Source organism: Rhagoletis pomonella, unplaced genomic scaffold, assembly GCF_013731165.1.
Source record: "Rhagoletis pomonella isolate Grant_MI unplaced genomic scaffold, Rhpom_1.0 Rhpom_scaffold_00003, whole genome shotgun sequence".
NCBI lineage: Eukaryota > Metazoa > Arthropoda > Insecta > Diptera > Tephritidae > Rhagoletis > Rhagoletis pomonella.
The window spans coordinates 57766243-57781336 of NW_023458557.1; positions in this window are offsets into that span (position 1 = coordinate 57766243).

Consider the following 15094-nt stretch of genomic DNA (forward strand, 5'->3'; position numbering starts at 1 on the left):
TGTGTCTATAGGTACATACATAATTTGAATTTTATATATATAGATAAAATGTTAACAAGCCACAATAACATTAACAAATACATAGTTTAGGAAGCGCCTGCCTGAAACTATACAAAAAAGTAAAATAAGCAAATGGATGTATAAAATTGACAATAACAACCACGCTGTCGAGTTTAAATAGCGGCAAATCAGCTGCACTTGATAGGAGTTGGTTGAATAAGGAAAATGAATTAGCAACAAGAGTTTACGGGATGTACATAGCTCAGTGGTTAACGCTTCTGACTTTGAACATCGAATACGCAGTTTTGATCCCTGGTGAAGTCTAGAAAAAAGAAGCCTGATGAGGAGATGTGGTGATCTCCGAAATAGTGCTATAACTTCTACCGCTTAGACTTTGTTGCTTTTAAATTTTTCCTAATATACAATCGTGGTACAAAGCTCAATAAAAATGTTAAAAATAAAATGTTAACAAGCCACAATAATATTGACAAATACATACATAGTTTAGGAAGAGCCTGCCTGAAACTATACAAAAAAGCAAAACAAGCAAATGGATGTATAGAATTGACAACAACAACCACGCTGTCGAGTTTAAATAGCGGAAAATCAGCTGCACTTGATAGTAGTTGGTTGACTAAGGAAAATGAATTAGCAACAAGAGTTTACGGGATGTACATAGCTCAGTGGTTAACGCTTCTGACTTTGAACATCGAAAAACGCAGGTTCGATCCCTGCTGAAGTCTTGAAAAAAGAAGTCTGATGAGCAGATGTGGTGATCTCCGAAATAGTGCTATGACTTCTACCGCTTAGACTTTGTTGCTTTTTAAATTTTTCCCAATAAACAATCGTGGTACAAAGCTCAATAAAAATATTAAAAATAAAATGTTAACAAGCCATAATAACATTGACAAATACGTAAACAAATAACTCTATCTCATATTAATATATACATATATTTCGTACATATATTACATGTATATACATAATATTAATCCTTTTCCAGGATTTTTTTTCTTGGAACTTTTTAATTAAGTTTTTCGCTTTCTTTTCGGAATACCTACTTTCTATTTTAAGACATTTTTTTGCGATATTTGAAAATCTTTCGAATTGTTGAATTAATTTATTTTTTCTTTCATAGCAGTCTTAACTGAAATTAGAATTAGAAACAGTTACATACAACCTCGATTTTCTATTTGCGCTTCGCATTGTAACGCTGCAACATGTCCGTAAAGCATAGTACGGAGGACTTAACTGCACCCGAGTCAACTGGGTCGAGGTGTGGTATATGCAAAAATTTTATTAGCAATATCACAAGCCTGCTTAAGACCAAATGTGATCATGCTTTTCACAAAACGTGTCTATCAAAATACTTAAATAACAACCCCGACTGTCCAATATGTGCCACTCGAATAGTGGCAGGTGGGGCTTCTCACAAAAGTGCCATCTCTTCACCAACCACACCACACCATTATCAGACTCGTTCCCTGGCTCGACAATTAGGTGAACCAAAGCATAATGGAACCGTTACAAAACCTATACAAAATGTTCAGCAAACTACAACTACACCTGAACAGGCAGATAAAGTTCGCAATTTGGTAACCGCTGCAGTTGGTGCACAGCAAGCAGAAATGTTGCAAAGTCTAGATAACTCGATTACTCGCATGATAGAAACAAAAATAGAACAAGGGCCTAGGCGCTTAAGTCTACAGTTTCCGCCACAGCAACACCAACAACAACAACCCCCACCTAACGTGAACACCTTGCCAAGCGCTGAACAACAAACTTTCGAGCAGTTACTAGGACTTCCGTCCGCGCGCGAACCATATACTGCTTCTTCACCTTTAGACCCGGTTCCCAACAGTAGCAATGCGTTTAGGCCAGATAAGGTAGGGCATATCATTACTAACTGGAAGTTGCGTTTCACGGGTGCGATTGAAAGTATACCAGCCGAAAATTTTATATATCGCGTTGAAGCTCTTACTAATCAGACATTAGGCGGCTGTTTCGATATAGTATGCAGACACGCGAGTTTGCTTTTCGACTCCAAAGCTAGCGACTGGTTTTGGAGGTATCATAAATCGGTATCAGAGACACGTTGGCCTAGTTTATGTGAGGCCTTAAGGCGACAATACAAGGACACCAGGACAGATGTAGACTATCGAGAGAAGATACGGGACAGAAAACAAAAAGCAAATGAAAGTTTTGATTCGTTTTATGACTCGATAGTTCAATTAACTGATCGGTTAAATCAACCCCTTCCGGAAAACACTCTTTTGGAAGTTATTAGAAGAAATCTTTTACCTGAAATACAATACGAGCCTTAAATATTCAGGTTTATTCTATTGCCCATTTTCGTGATATCTGTCGAAAACGAGAATTTTTCCTACAAGACATTCAAACTCGGTAAAACTATAGCAAGCCATTGCCAACTCACAAGCGCGTGTCCGAAGTGCAAGCCAATTTTGACAACGCAACCGATGATGATATAAGCGAGTATGAAGATATTGCAGAGGTAACCTTAGTTTGCTGGAATTGTAAAAGAAATGGACATCGGTATCAGGATTGCGTAAGTGAGCGTAGGGTTTTCTGCTATGGGTGCGGAACTGCTGACGTTTATAAACCAAGTTGTCGGCGTTGTAACGATCCAAAAAACGGTTAATCGAGTGCGCTGAAAAGTACACGCAGACAGACATCATCGAAAACACTGAAACATCAAGCTACAAACACAGACTAAGTCCTGTCGGTCAACCCAAGCCATCAACGGTCGAAGACGAAATATGTTATTTACCTAATCCAAACAAGCCTTTTCATATGCGTGTAAAGGAATTTAACCTTGCACGTAAAATCAGTTTCAATGATTTTCCACAGAATGGTGCCAAGGCCAAATCAAAAAGTCGATCCAGTAATCGAATATCAAGTTTTTGGAAAAATGTTCGAAATAACAGAAAATTACTTTTAAGCTCAATTTTTGATAAGACAAGTGACATTCGACCGTATGCGGAAGTGCAGATATTTGGCAAAACGGTTTCCGGTTTGCTAGACACTGGCGCTTCTGTCAGTTGTGTAGGCGCCAAACTTGCAACACAAATTTTAGAACAGAATATTCCAATTCAAAATTTTACTTCCTTTGTTAAAACCGCTGACGGTAAATCACAAAAAGTTCTAGGTTGCCTAGAAGCCCAAATTATGTTTCGGGGCATGTCAACACTAATAAAAATTACCATTATTCCCAGCTTGTCACAAAATTTGTACTAGGGAATAGATTTTTGTAAATTATTTGACCTTTTACCGATTCATTTAAGCGAAATAAACCAGGTTCCTAACGAAGACCTAACAGTCAAACGCGTTTTGACCGAAAATCAGAAACATGAATTGGAAAAGGTCATGCAATCATTCCCTTCTTTTGCTAAAATTGGACTTGGGAAAACGCATATTATATCGCATATTATAGATGTTGGTGATGCTAAACCTATCAAACAGCGGAATTTCCAATATCGCCTGCCATGGAAAAACTAATTTACGCCGAGTTAGATAGGATGATTGAGTTGGACACTATAGAAGAATCGGATAGCGCATGGTCATCACCTATTGTACTTGTACGTAAGCCAGGTAAAGTTCGATTGTGCCTAGATAGCAGGAAGGTGAATAGCGTCACCGTAAAAGATGCGTATCCGTTGCAAAACATTGACGGTATTTTGAGCAGCTTGCCTAAGGCTGAGTTTATAACGAGTTTGGATTTAAAAGACGCCTTTTGGCGGGATAAAACGGAGTTTACAGTTCCTGGTCGACCTTTATACCACTACAAAGTCATGCCATTTGGCCTTTGCAATGCGCCTCAAACCATGTCACGGTTGATGGATAAAGTTATACCATACCAGCTGCGTAGCGAGATATTCGTGTATCTGGATGACCTTCTTATTATTTCAGAAAGCTTTGAAAAACACATGGTAGCACTTCGCACAGTTGCTCGTCATATCAGAGAAGCAGGGTTAACTATTAACATTTAAAAAAGCCACTTTTGTCTTAGCGAAGCCCGTTATTTAGGCCACATTGTAGGGGTTATTAGAATCGACCCGGAAAAGGTACCTGCCATTACCGATTTTCCGACACCCAGGTCCGTTAAACAAGTGAGACGATTTTTAGGTATGGCTGAGTGGTATCGTAAATTTATTAAGAGCTATGCATCGGTCACAACTCCGCTTACGGATATGCTAAAAACCAATAGAAAATTTGCTTGGTCTGATGATGCTCAAAAGGCATTTTATCAATTAAAATCTATACTGACTACCGCTCCCGTGCTTCATAGTCCTGATTTCAACAAACCATTATATATTCACTGCGACGCAAGCTCGACAGGAGTGGGAAGTGTACTCGTTCAAAAGAATGTGGACGGCGAAGAATATCCTGTTGCATTCATGTCCAAGAAATTGAACAGCGCGCAAAGAAAATACTCAGTAACGGAGCAAGAGTGTCTGGCAGCGATGCTTAGTGTGAAAAAGTTTCGTCCTTACATTGAAGGAAATGGCTTATGTCTCAGACGGATTTGAGTACGCGATTAGCGCGTTGGGCTCTCAAGCTCCAAGGCTTTTCCTTTAAAATTGAGCACTCACGGGGCAGTCAAAATGTAGTACCAGATACCTTATCTAGAGTTAATACTGATGATTTGTTCACTTTAGATGCTGGGGTTTTCGTTGACTTAAGCTCACCACACTTTCAAGCAGATGAGTACAACGAACTGATAGAAAAAGTACTCGAAAATAGTGAAAAACTACCAGATTTAAAAGTGATTGATAGACTTGTATACAGGTGGACAGAGCATTCAACTGGCGAACAATTGCACGACGACATGGTATTGAAACTATGGATACCGAAAGGTCTAATTTACAATATTTTATACAAAGCACATGATGCCCAATTGTCTGCCCATTGTGGAACCAACAAGAAAAGAGAAAAAACGGCGGTATTATTATTTGCCAGGACTTGTTAACGATGTTAAAGCGTACATAAACGCTTGCAAAACATGCAAATGTACAAGACAGCCAAATTTTGTACTGCGACCACCGATGGGCCAAACTGCTGATTCGCACCGAATTTTCCAAAATCTGTATGTCGACTTTTTAGGGCCCTATCCACGCTCGTGTTCGGGTAATATAGGTATTTTTGTGGTCTTATATCACTTTTCTAAATTCGTTTTCCTAAAGTCCGTTAAAAAGTTTACAGCCGATGTTATTTGCAAGTACCTGGAAGAAGACATATTTCATGTTTTCGGTGTGCCAATTCAAATCCCACGTTTTTAATTCTTTGCTTAAAAAATATGGCGTTAACCACATCTATACCGCTGTGCACTCGCCCCAAGCAAATGCCTCAGAGCGAGTAAACCGGTCAGTTATTTCTGCTATTAAGTCATATGTTAAAAGCGATCAGAAAAACTGGGATCAGTACCTTAGTAGCATTTGTTGCGCCTTGCGCTCTGCAATACATTCAGCCATTGGTACCTCGCCTTATTTCATGGCATTCGGGCAACATATGATAACAAATGGTTCTACCTATAGTTTGCTACGGAATTTACGCTTGTTGGAAGATCGTACTGTTAATTTTAACAGGCAAGACTCCATTGACATTGCTTGAAAAAAAGCGGCTGAAAACATGAAAAAACAATTTAATCGAAACGAACAATCTTACAATTTACGGTCGCGAGCTATAACATGTGAGATTGGCCAGGAGATTTACAGAAGGAATTTCAAACAAAGTAATTTTGAACAAGGCTATAATGCCAAATTAGCACCATCATTCGTTAAATCACGCATAAGAAAGAAATTAGGCAACTCATATTATCAGCTAGAAGACTTGCAAAGACTTCCGTCAGTAGTTAGCACACAGTGATTTTTGCCACAAGCGGGTATCAGCTTTCGTGCATTTTCCCCAAAGCTGATATTGGCAGAGGGGAAATGTAGTGGCGCTCGTAGCATAATTACCATTTCCGCTTCACCGTTAAAATCTTGAAGTTTATTTACTAAACCCCTTTCAGAAGTAGAGTATGAAAGTAATATCGTTTTCTAAATTTCCAATTTAAATTTCGTAAAAACAAATATAAAATACTATAATAGTCTATCACATTTGCACATATTTTTCACATATTATGGTTCACTTAACTACCATTACTACTACACATTTACATATACTCGAACTAAAGTTCTAATAAGTATTTATAAATATTACATGCTACCGTACTACAACTAATATACATATAAATATTTTTAAATGGTCTTACAAAATTTTTATTATGATCTTATTAAAATTATCTTCACATAAGTTTCGTTTTTTATTCATATCGTAAATTGAAACTTCCGGTTGTGCCACTTGCTAAGTAATAACAACTAGATAGTTGCTGCAAAGAATATCAATGTTCACACTGACATTTATCCTATTGCGTTTTATTTTCCAAAAAAGATCACGCCACTCGCAATGATTAGGCAAAAAAAAAGGAAAGAAAAGAAAATGATTTTTGCAAACGGGAGCTTAGCGGTTCTTGGCGGCCAAGGATGCGATCTTTTTGGTTTTTAGATCTCAACGAGTCAACATATTCCGAAAAACTTTGAAGACTTAACGAAAAAAATGCAGCTATACAGCTGTACACACAAAGACATGTTGAAGTCAAACAATTTTGAAAATTTCGCGGTAAAAAAAAAAATAATAATTTAATCATAAAAAAAAACTTAACATAAAATTAAAGTAACGTAAAGACCCAACCTTGGATCTATGAAAAATCCAAAATTTTGCGTATACCTTTTGGGAACGTTTTGCGATGGATCTGGCAGTTTTCCTGGGCACTTTTTTTAGACTAGTTTCTCTTTGGATGCAGAATATTCCAGTGGCCATGCGGACCAGCGTGTAGTACGGGTTTTGAAAAGCGAAAAGTAGTCTTTGAGATACCCTCTTTGTCGAAAAATTATTTTTAAGGTGGTACATATTGATAGATTGGCAAAAATTCGGCGAATTTTCTTAAAACTAACTCAATCTTTAATTAAAGAAAGAAATGCGAAACCTTGTTATACTTTAATTAAGATTGAAAACATGTGAAAACGAAGTGTTACATATACATACATAAATAGGTATATTAACAAATGAATTTTAGTGTCTAATATACAAGTACAGCCACTGCAGTGAAAAGTGAAGAATTACGATTAAAAGCCTACGTGCACTGGAGAGTTGTAATACTAAATGAATTCAAGAAACTAAAAGAAGTCAGAAAAATAATGTAAAATAGGATGTGGAAAGAAAGGAGCTCTATAACTTTCTAATTAAATTTAAAAGATTTTAAATATTTAGCTATGTAAATTTAGTTATACGAGCATCTATTAAGTGTACAGTGAAACTTTGCATGATTATTGATCGTTCTACGCGTGAGAATTCATACAGGTGAAGGTGTAAAGAAAAAAACCCGCATGCGAGTTTACGAATGCCTTAAAAGTCCCATACGTTCGGTTACATTTTCACTTCACCGGCGTGGTCAAAGAGAAATGCCAGTTCAAAAAGTTTTTTAATGCAAGAGCATGAACGAAAGACACAAGATCACGCCTTCCCGAAAGAAAGAAAAAAGTTATTTTCTAGCTGTTGAAATCCCGACGCCATCTTTGTTGTGAGAAGTAAACTACGAAGAGAACAAAAAAACCGCGTAATTGTTGAACGCATGAATAACCATTTTTATTCTACAAACTCTTTTATAAATGATGTCGTTGTGTTAAATTATTCTTTACCTTATGTGTACACACGTTGTCACAAGCGAAAATGAAGAAAATTCCAGTAAAAAGCCACCACCAAATTGTAAGCAACGAACAAATGTAAACAAACGGCTAATGTCAAAGTCGCCTAACTTTTTTGCTAAATGCTATTATAACGTGCTACTAAGAAGAAGGCGTGATCTTGTATTTTTGGTTCATAATGCAAGAGCAATTGATCTTACTTTAATACATAAAGTAAAGGCATGTACATATTTGTGTTTTGCTTTACGTCCCACAGTTACTTCCAGGCACTCCGCTGAAAGATCTTTCGTCGTTGGAGCCAAAACAGTAAGCTATCTTTACTTTTGTTGTGTATTTTGCCCATGCTATTACTATTTGCCATTGCGATGAGAGGACAAACAGTTCGTTCCATTCTTCCCACATAATCCAGGCCAATGTTGCCATATTCGCAAAAAAAATATAAAAAATTTATAAATTCATGCTTTTATGTTTCGCGGCCTTAATGATGCAATGTAAAAAAACACAGTACAAGGAAATAAGAGGACTAGTAAATTAAATAGTTGAACTTTGTTTTATTTTGGTTAAATGAATTTATCTTAACTATTAGTAAAATAAATCTAGAAATTAATAAGTAAAATAAATAATTCTATAGAAACCACATTTAGAATTTGCATGCAAATCTGAGATTTACGTTATAAATTTGCCCTTAATTGGATTCCAATTTCTATTAGTTTATAAGGGTGTTGTTATATATATTTTTTTTATTCGATTGTAAATCCTTGTCGTAATTCAACTTTGTATTTCAAAAAAAAAAAAAGAAGAGTAACAAGTAAGAAAGTCTAAGTTCGGGCGGAGCCGAACATTAAATACCCGGCGCAAGTATTAAATATATGTTTTCCACCTTTCCGAAAGCTACCGCTACATGATAAGCGGGTGTATAAATATTAAGTAAACTAGCATCCTTAAATTTCGAAATATTGAAATTTCAAGCATTTCTGAAATTTACCGTTATATGAAAAGCGGCCGTAATTTTAGTCCGATTTCAATAATTTTCAACGGTTTGCTTTTATGTGGCAAGCGCAATAATCATACCGAGTTTGGTACAAATTGCTAGAACTGTTACCGATATACATAAATGTGATCATAATTGGGCGGTGCCACGCCCATTTTCCAAAATTTTATCATAAGCGTATTTCCTGATAAAGAATTGTTGCAACCGTCAATTTTGAATAAATTAGCTTTAATATTTACTGATTTATCGAGGATTTCGTATTTCTCGAAATTACCGTTATATGGGATGTGGGCGTGGTTATTGTCCGATTTTAAAAATTTTCGGCCATTTGGTATGCGGTACCAAGGTCAACAACTGTGCCAAGTTTGGAAGAAATTGGTGCAGCGGTTTCCAAAATATACACATGTAACTATAAGTGGGCGTGGCTACGCCCATTTTTCAAAAATTTTTAATATTCTTATTTCTCGTCTAAAAGTTATTCTAAATGTCAATTTTGAGTGAATTATCTTCAGTAGTTACTAAAATATCGCAGTTTTCGTATTTCTGAAAATTACCGTTATATGGGAGGTAGGCGTGGTTATTGTCCGATTTCGCCCATTTTCAATACCATCCGTCCCACGCCCAATAGAAGTGCATGTACGAAGTTTCGTTAAGATATCTCAATTTTTACTCGAGTTATCGTGTGCACAGACGGACGGACGGACGGACGGACGGACGGACAGACAGTCACCGCTTAATCGATTTCTCTTTTCATTCTGATCATTTATGTATACATTTGTCTATATCTATCTCGATTCGTTTTGCCTGTTACAAACAACCGTTATGTGAACAAAGTTATAATACCCTTGTGCACAAGTGCGCTCGGGTATAAAAATTGTTGAAGGGCTTAAATCTGTATAATTTTGAATTTCCTTTATTTAGATTAATAAAAATTGTGAAATTTAAAATGAATATTTAATTTTGTTCTTTTATGATTCCCGAGCCTGATATTCAGTTAGTCGTGGTGAGTAATAGGGATTTCCAGGTTTGTATAAAATTTTTTTTTGATAAACTCTGGAAGTTATGGTAGGGTGGGCGATCGTTGCAGTAAGACCATGCAACGTACTCCATACTGCATGAGATAATATTATTATGATTATGATTATCATTACTATTGTGAACTCCTATTCCCGATCAAGGATTCCCAAATTAAAGCGAAAGCAGAAGGGCATTTACGATCGCAAATGCAAATAAGATAATTAGAACTGCAGAACTGAACCATGTAGGAACATTTTTTTACAAGGGCGTGTAATTTCTTGCGTGTGCCGATGACATCGACATCATCGGTTACAAAAATCGCGAAGTCTCACATCGGACTATAAATGCGATTGTTTAGTATAGCTCGACCCATTTAAATCAATGGGGATTAAGTAAATCAAAAGTGTACGACAAAAATCCTGTTTGCGTATTAATATATAAGATGTCACGTTGCTTATCTAACTGATATTCGGACTGAGCTTTTACCAATCAGGACTTTAAATAGTTGTTTTTTAATATTTCGGCCAAAGTGGCTCACAGAGGGTTAAAAACTAACAAAAACTTTTTGATATGAGTTTCACGAAAATCAATGGGGACTAAGTACCTCAAAAGTGTATCGCAAAAATCATGTTTGCGTATTAATATATAATATGGCATGTTGCTTCTCTAACTGATATTCGGGCTGAACTTGTTACAATCATGACTGTGAGCATATTTTTTTTAATATTTTGCTCAAAGTGGCTCTTGTAGGGTGTAAAACTAAATTCAGCGCATCTACATCAACTCATATCATCAACTCATTTAATATGAATTTCATTAAATCAATGGGGATTAAGTACCACAAAAGTGTACCACAAAAATTATGTTTGCGTATTAATACATAAGACATATGAGAACATATTGCATGGAGCTGAATGATATTTGTCGACTTTGGAGCCAGCTATCGGGCTCATTTTCGGCAGGTGTATTTATCCTTATGTAGCGAATGTATATTCTGAGTTTGAAGCACATCGGACTATACATTTTTTAGTATAGCTCGGCCCCTGCGCCACCTACCGGAAAAGCTGAAAGTTCGTGCACTCCTCCTCTGAAACACCTTTCCAGCAAAGTAACAAACGTTCGAATCGGTTAAGAAACATAAGGGAAAATTGTTCCCAATTAATTCATGCTTGCCTATTTATACATTAATGTCCAGCGCAAGTGTATTTGCCGCATTTCTTTCAATAAGTACTGCTTGCATTGTACTCTACTCCCAACACATTGTTACTCTTTTTCCGCATACATACACTACTTGGCGTTGAGAGAGTAAGTACTTGACGGACTTGCTATTACTCCACCAAAGTAGGTACTCTACTTTCTCTCATCGCGTACGAGAGATATTTGCTGCTGCCAAAAGGGAGTAGCAAATCTACTCTCTGTATACTTGTAGTACTGTAAGTACTTGCGTATTAAATTTCAATTCTGGTTGTTAGCCTACTAGTTGATATCGTTTGCGGCGCTGGTCAGTGAAATTGAAAGAGTAAAAAGAATATCGAAATTGACGATGTAGGGAAATGTTTACGGCCTTATTTATAAAAAATAACGTAGATTTAGACAGTTTTTTAATGTGACATTTTCATAAAACTTTTGTTTTCAAGCAGCCTTTTAAATCTATGTATGTACTTATATTTTTATGAAAGTATTATTTCTCGTTTCTAATTTTCTATAAAACACTAACAAAATAATTAGTAAATTGATTTAAAAGGTGGATATGTGGATCACCCGGTTCTGTATCAAGTTATTCTCTCTAACTTCAAAGCACTTCCATTTAAAAAGGGTAAAAACCTGGCTGCAGTCGACAATGAGCAAAAATAGTTCAATTGTTTATTACTTTGTCTTTAGTTTTGTGTCTTTTCTAAGCATACAACGAAAGTTTTGTATCACAGATTATTGAGATTATTGATAAAACTATAGACCGGTTGGGTGAACAGCCAAGACGTTTACTTCTTAAGTGTGACAAAACAAAATCAAGTAATACATATATTTAGCATAAATGAATATACTAGCATAAAAAATCTGCATACTCAAAATGTTCAATAGGTCCTCATATTTAACCATACCTATGTATATAATTTAAGAGAATATATTTCGCTGCAAAGCAATGATTATAAATTATTAGTTTACCTTTCAAAATTGCGGAGGAATATTACAGAGTATACGGAAAGAAGTTTATTTTTTTTAATTTTTTATTTTGAATAACGTCTGGCCCGGCTATTTGGTTACTATATAGGTATGTAGAGCTATGAATTTAAAAAATGCATCAGGGTTTAGTTGAGATATTCGCTTTTGACCACTATGTTTTGTACATTTCCCAGTACTGCAAAGCTTTTGACTGCCATTCAACTGGGAGTGGCCCGCGTGCGCTGGGTTTGGGTCCCGCCACGTTAAAACCCTGCCCAATTAAAAAAAACCACATGCCTCGGGTGATACCCCCGACGAGCACGGCAAACATAGGAAGGACTATGATTTTAGGGTATGCACTTGGAATATCCGAACCATTAATCGGGATGGTGCCTCTGCCCGGCTGGTTGATGTCCTAGGGAAAAATAAAGGCTGACATCACCGCCATCCACAAAATGCGATGGATGGGGCGAGGAAGGTAAGCGTGGAGCCTTGCGACGTCTACTACAGTTGCCACGTAAAGGATTACAATTCGGTGTTGGATTTGTGGTGGGAGAGAGACCGGCGTTCACTCTAGTGGACGGAAGTCTAGCCACAATCCGCATCAAAATGAGATTCTTCAACATCTCATTCATATGTGCCAATGCCCCGATGGAAGAGAAGGACGAGGCATCCAAGGCTCTCTTATCTTAGAGCGTACATATTAGCTGAGGGTGATCGACTTCGCCCGGGGCCCGAAACTTGGCAGTATGTATTACTGGGTTCTAGCATAAAAAGATCCATCAAGCTACATGGATGTCTCCACATCGAAAAACCGGAAACCAAATCGAGCATGTTGTGATAGACGGAAGGCATGCTTCCATGTTTTAGATGTACATACGTACACTTCGAGGGCCTAACATCGACTCGCACTACTATATTGATGCATCCAATATACGATCCAGCCTCGGAGCAGCAAAAAAGAGCCCCCAACAATGCAAGGAAAGTTCAGCGTCGAAAAGCTGCAATCAAAACAGACGGCCAATGAATTCGGCGCTCGACCCTCACAACTGCTGTGGGAGAGCACTCTACAACAAACCAACTTGCGCGATCAGTGGAACCACATTTCCCGCTCATTACTGGTACGATGAGGAGTGTGAGAAAATGCTTGAAATGCTGGCCGACAGAAAAAACACCCGAAATTTTTAGCAGAGCGTTAAACAACTTACGGGAGGTTTCAAGACTCTTGTAGGAACAACCATGGCGACCTAGTGACCGATGTCCAGAACGTACTCAGATTATGGAGGGAACACTTTTCGACCCTTTTGAATGGCAGAAGCACTGAAAGAAGTGGAGAGGACGAACCCGAGGTCCCAGTCGATGACGATGGAGTCAATATCCCAGCGCCTGACTATAACGAAAAGTGCCAAGGCTGCTTGAGCTGACGGCCTGTCAGCTGAGCTATTTAATTACGATGGCAAGGAGGTAATAAGGTGCATGCCCGACGACTGGAATTCAAGTGCGCTCTGCCCAATCCACAAGAAAGGCGACCCCGCCATGTGTGCCAACTACCGCGGGATCAGCCTTCTAAGCATAGGTTGCAAGGCCTTATCGAATGTATTGTCTACCATAGACCAGGTATTCACAATACGCCAAATCTTGGAAAAGACCCGCGAGAAAAGGATCGGCACTCACCACCTATTTGTTGTTTTTAAATCCGCTTTCGACAGCACTAAAAGGAGTTTCCTATATGCCGCTATGTCTGAATTTGTCTTCTCCTCTAAACTCATACGGCTGTGAAAAATGATGTTGAGCAATATCACCAGCTCTGCTCTGTTGCCGTTCGCCACCAGACGGGGTTTCTGACAGGGCGACTCTCTTTCATTTGACTTGTTTAATCTGATGTTGGAGAACATAATAAGATCTGCAGAACTGAACCGCTCAGGAACAATTTACTACAAGAGCGTAAAATTGCTGGCTTATGGCGATGACACTGACATCATCGGTAAGAAAAACCGTGAAGTGTGTCCTGGCTTTTCCAAGTTTGGCAAGGAAGCAAAGCGAATGGGTCTGGTGGTAAACGAGAACAAGACGAAGTTAGCACATTCGCGCCTTGGCACCCACGGCACTGTTGACGTTTAGAATTTCGAGAGAGTAGAGAATTTCGTTTACTTGGGAACCAGCATTAACACCGATAATAATGTCAGCATGGAAATCTAACGTAGAATCGCTCTTGCCAACAAGTACTGCTTTGGACTGAGTAGGCAATTCAGGAGGAAAGTCCTCTCTCGACGTACGAAAACCCCACTATAAGTCGCTCATCATGCCCGTGCTGGTATATGGCGAATTAAAATACAGCGGCTCAACTGGCTTGACCATGTCGTTCGAATGGACACCGACGCCCCAGCTCTGAAAGTATTCTGGCTTCACTTGGCATTTCCAATTGGCGTCAGTTGGCCGAAATCGGTTTGGCGGTTACAGAGCCAAATAAGAAGGTTTGTTTGGGTTAAAGTCTCACACTGACGAGGTTAGGCTTTCGATGCTTCCTCCTCGTAAAATAAACATGCTCAGTAAAAAGTTAACAATTTAAATCAACGAATAGTTTTATATCAACTTTTGTGAACTTCTGTTTATTTCTTTTTTGTACAACATATTTACCTCTATTTGTTACAATAATTTTAAGCTATAATAAGCAATTTTTTAGTAAGTAAGTTATTGGTTTTGATTTTTTTTTTTGTAGGGGCCCCCCTAAATTTCGTTCTGGCTACGCCCATGATTGGTGTGTACCTTTGAGAGTTGAATTTGACAGCTAATGTATGAAGTCGTTCAGAAGACGCATAACGATCCCTGATTTTTTTTTTTAGAAACGGTTGCGCCCAATTGCTGCGCCTTCTGAACCTACCCATTGATGGCTTTTTTTTATACCCGAGAGCACTTGTGCACAAGGGTATTATAACTTTGTTCATATAACAGTTGTTTGTAACAGGCAAAACGAATCGAGATAGATATAGACAAATGTATACATAAATGATCAGGATGAAAAGAGAAATCGATTAAGCGGTCCGTCCGTCTGTGCACACGATAACTTGAGGGAAAATTAAGATATCTTAACGAAACTTGGTACTTGTACTTCTTTCGGGCGTAGGACGGATGGTATTGAAAATGGGCAAAATCAGACCACGCC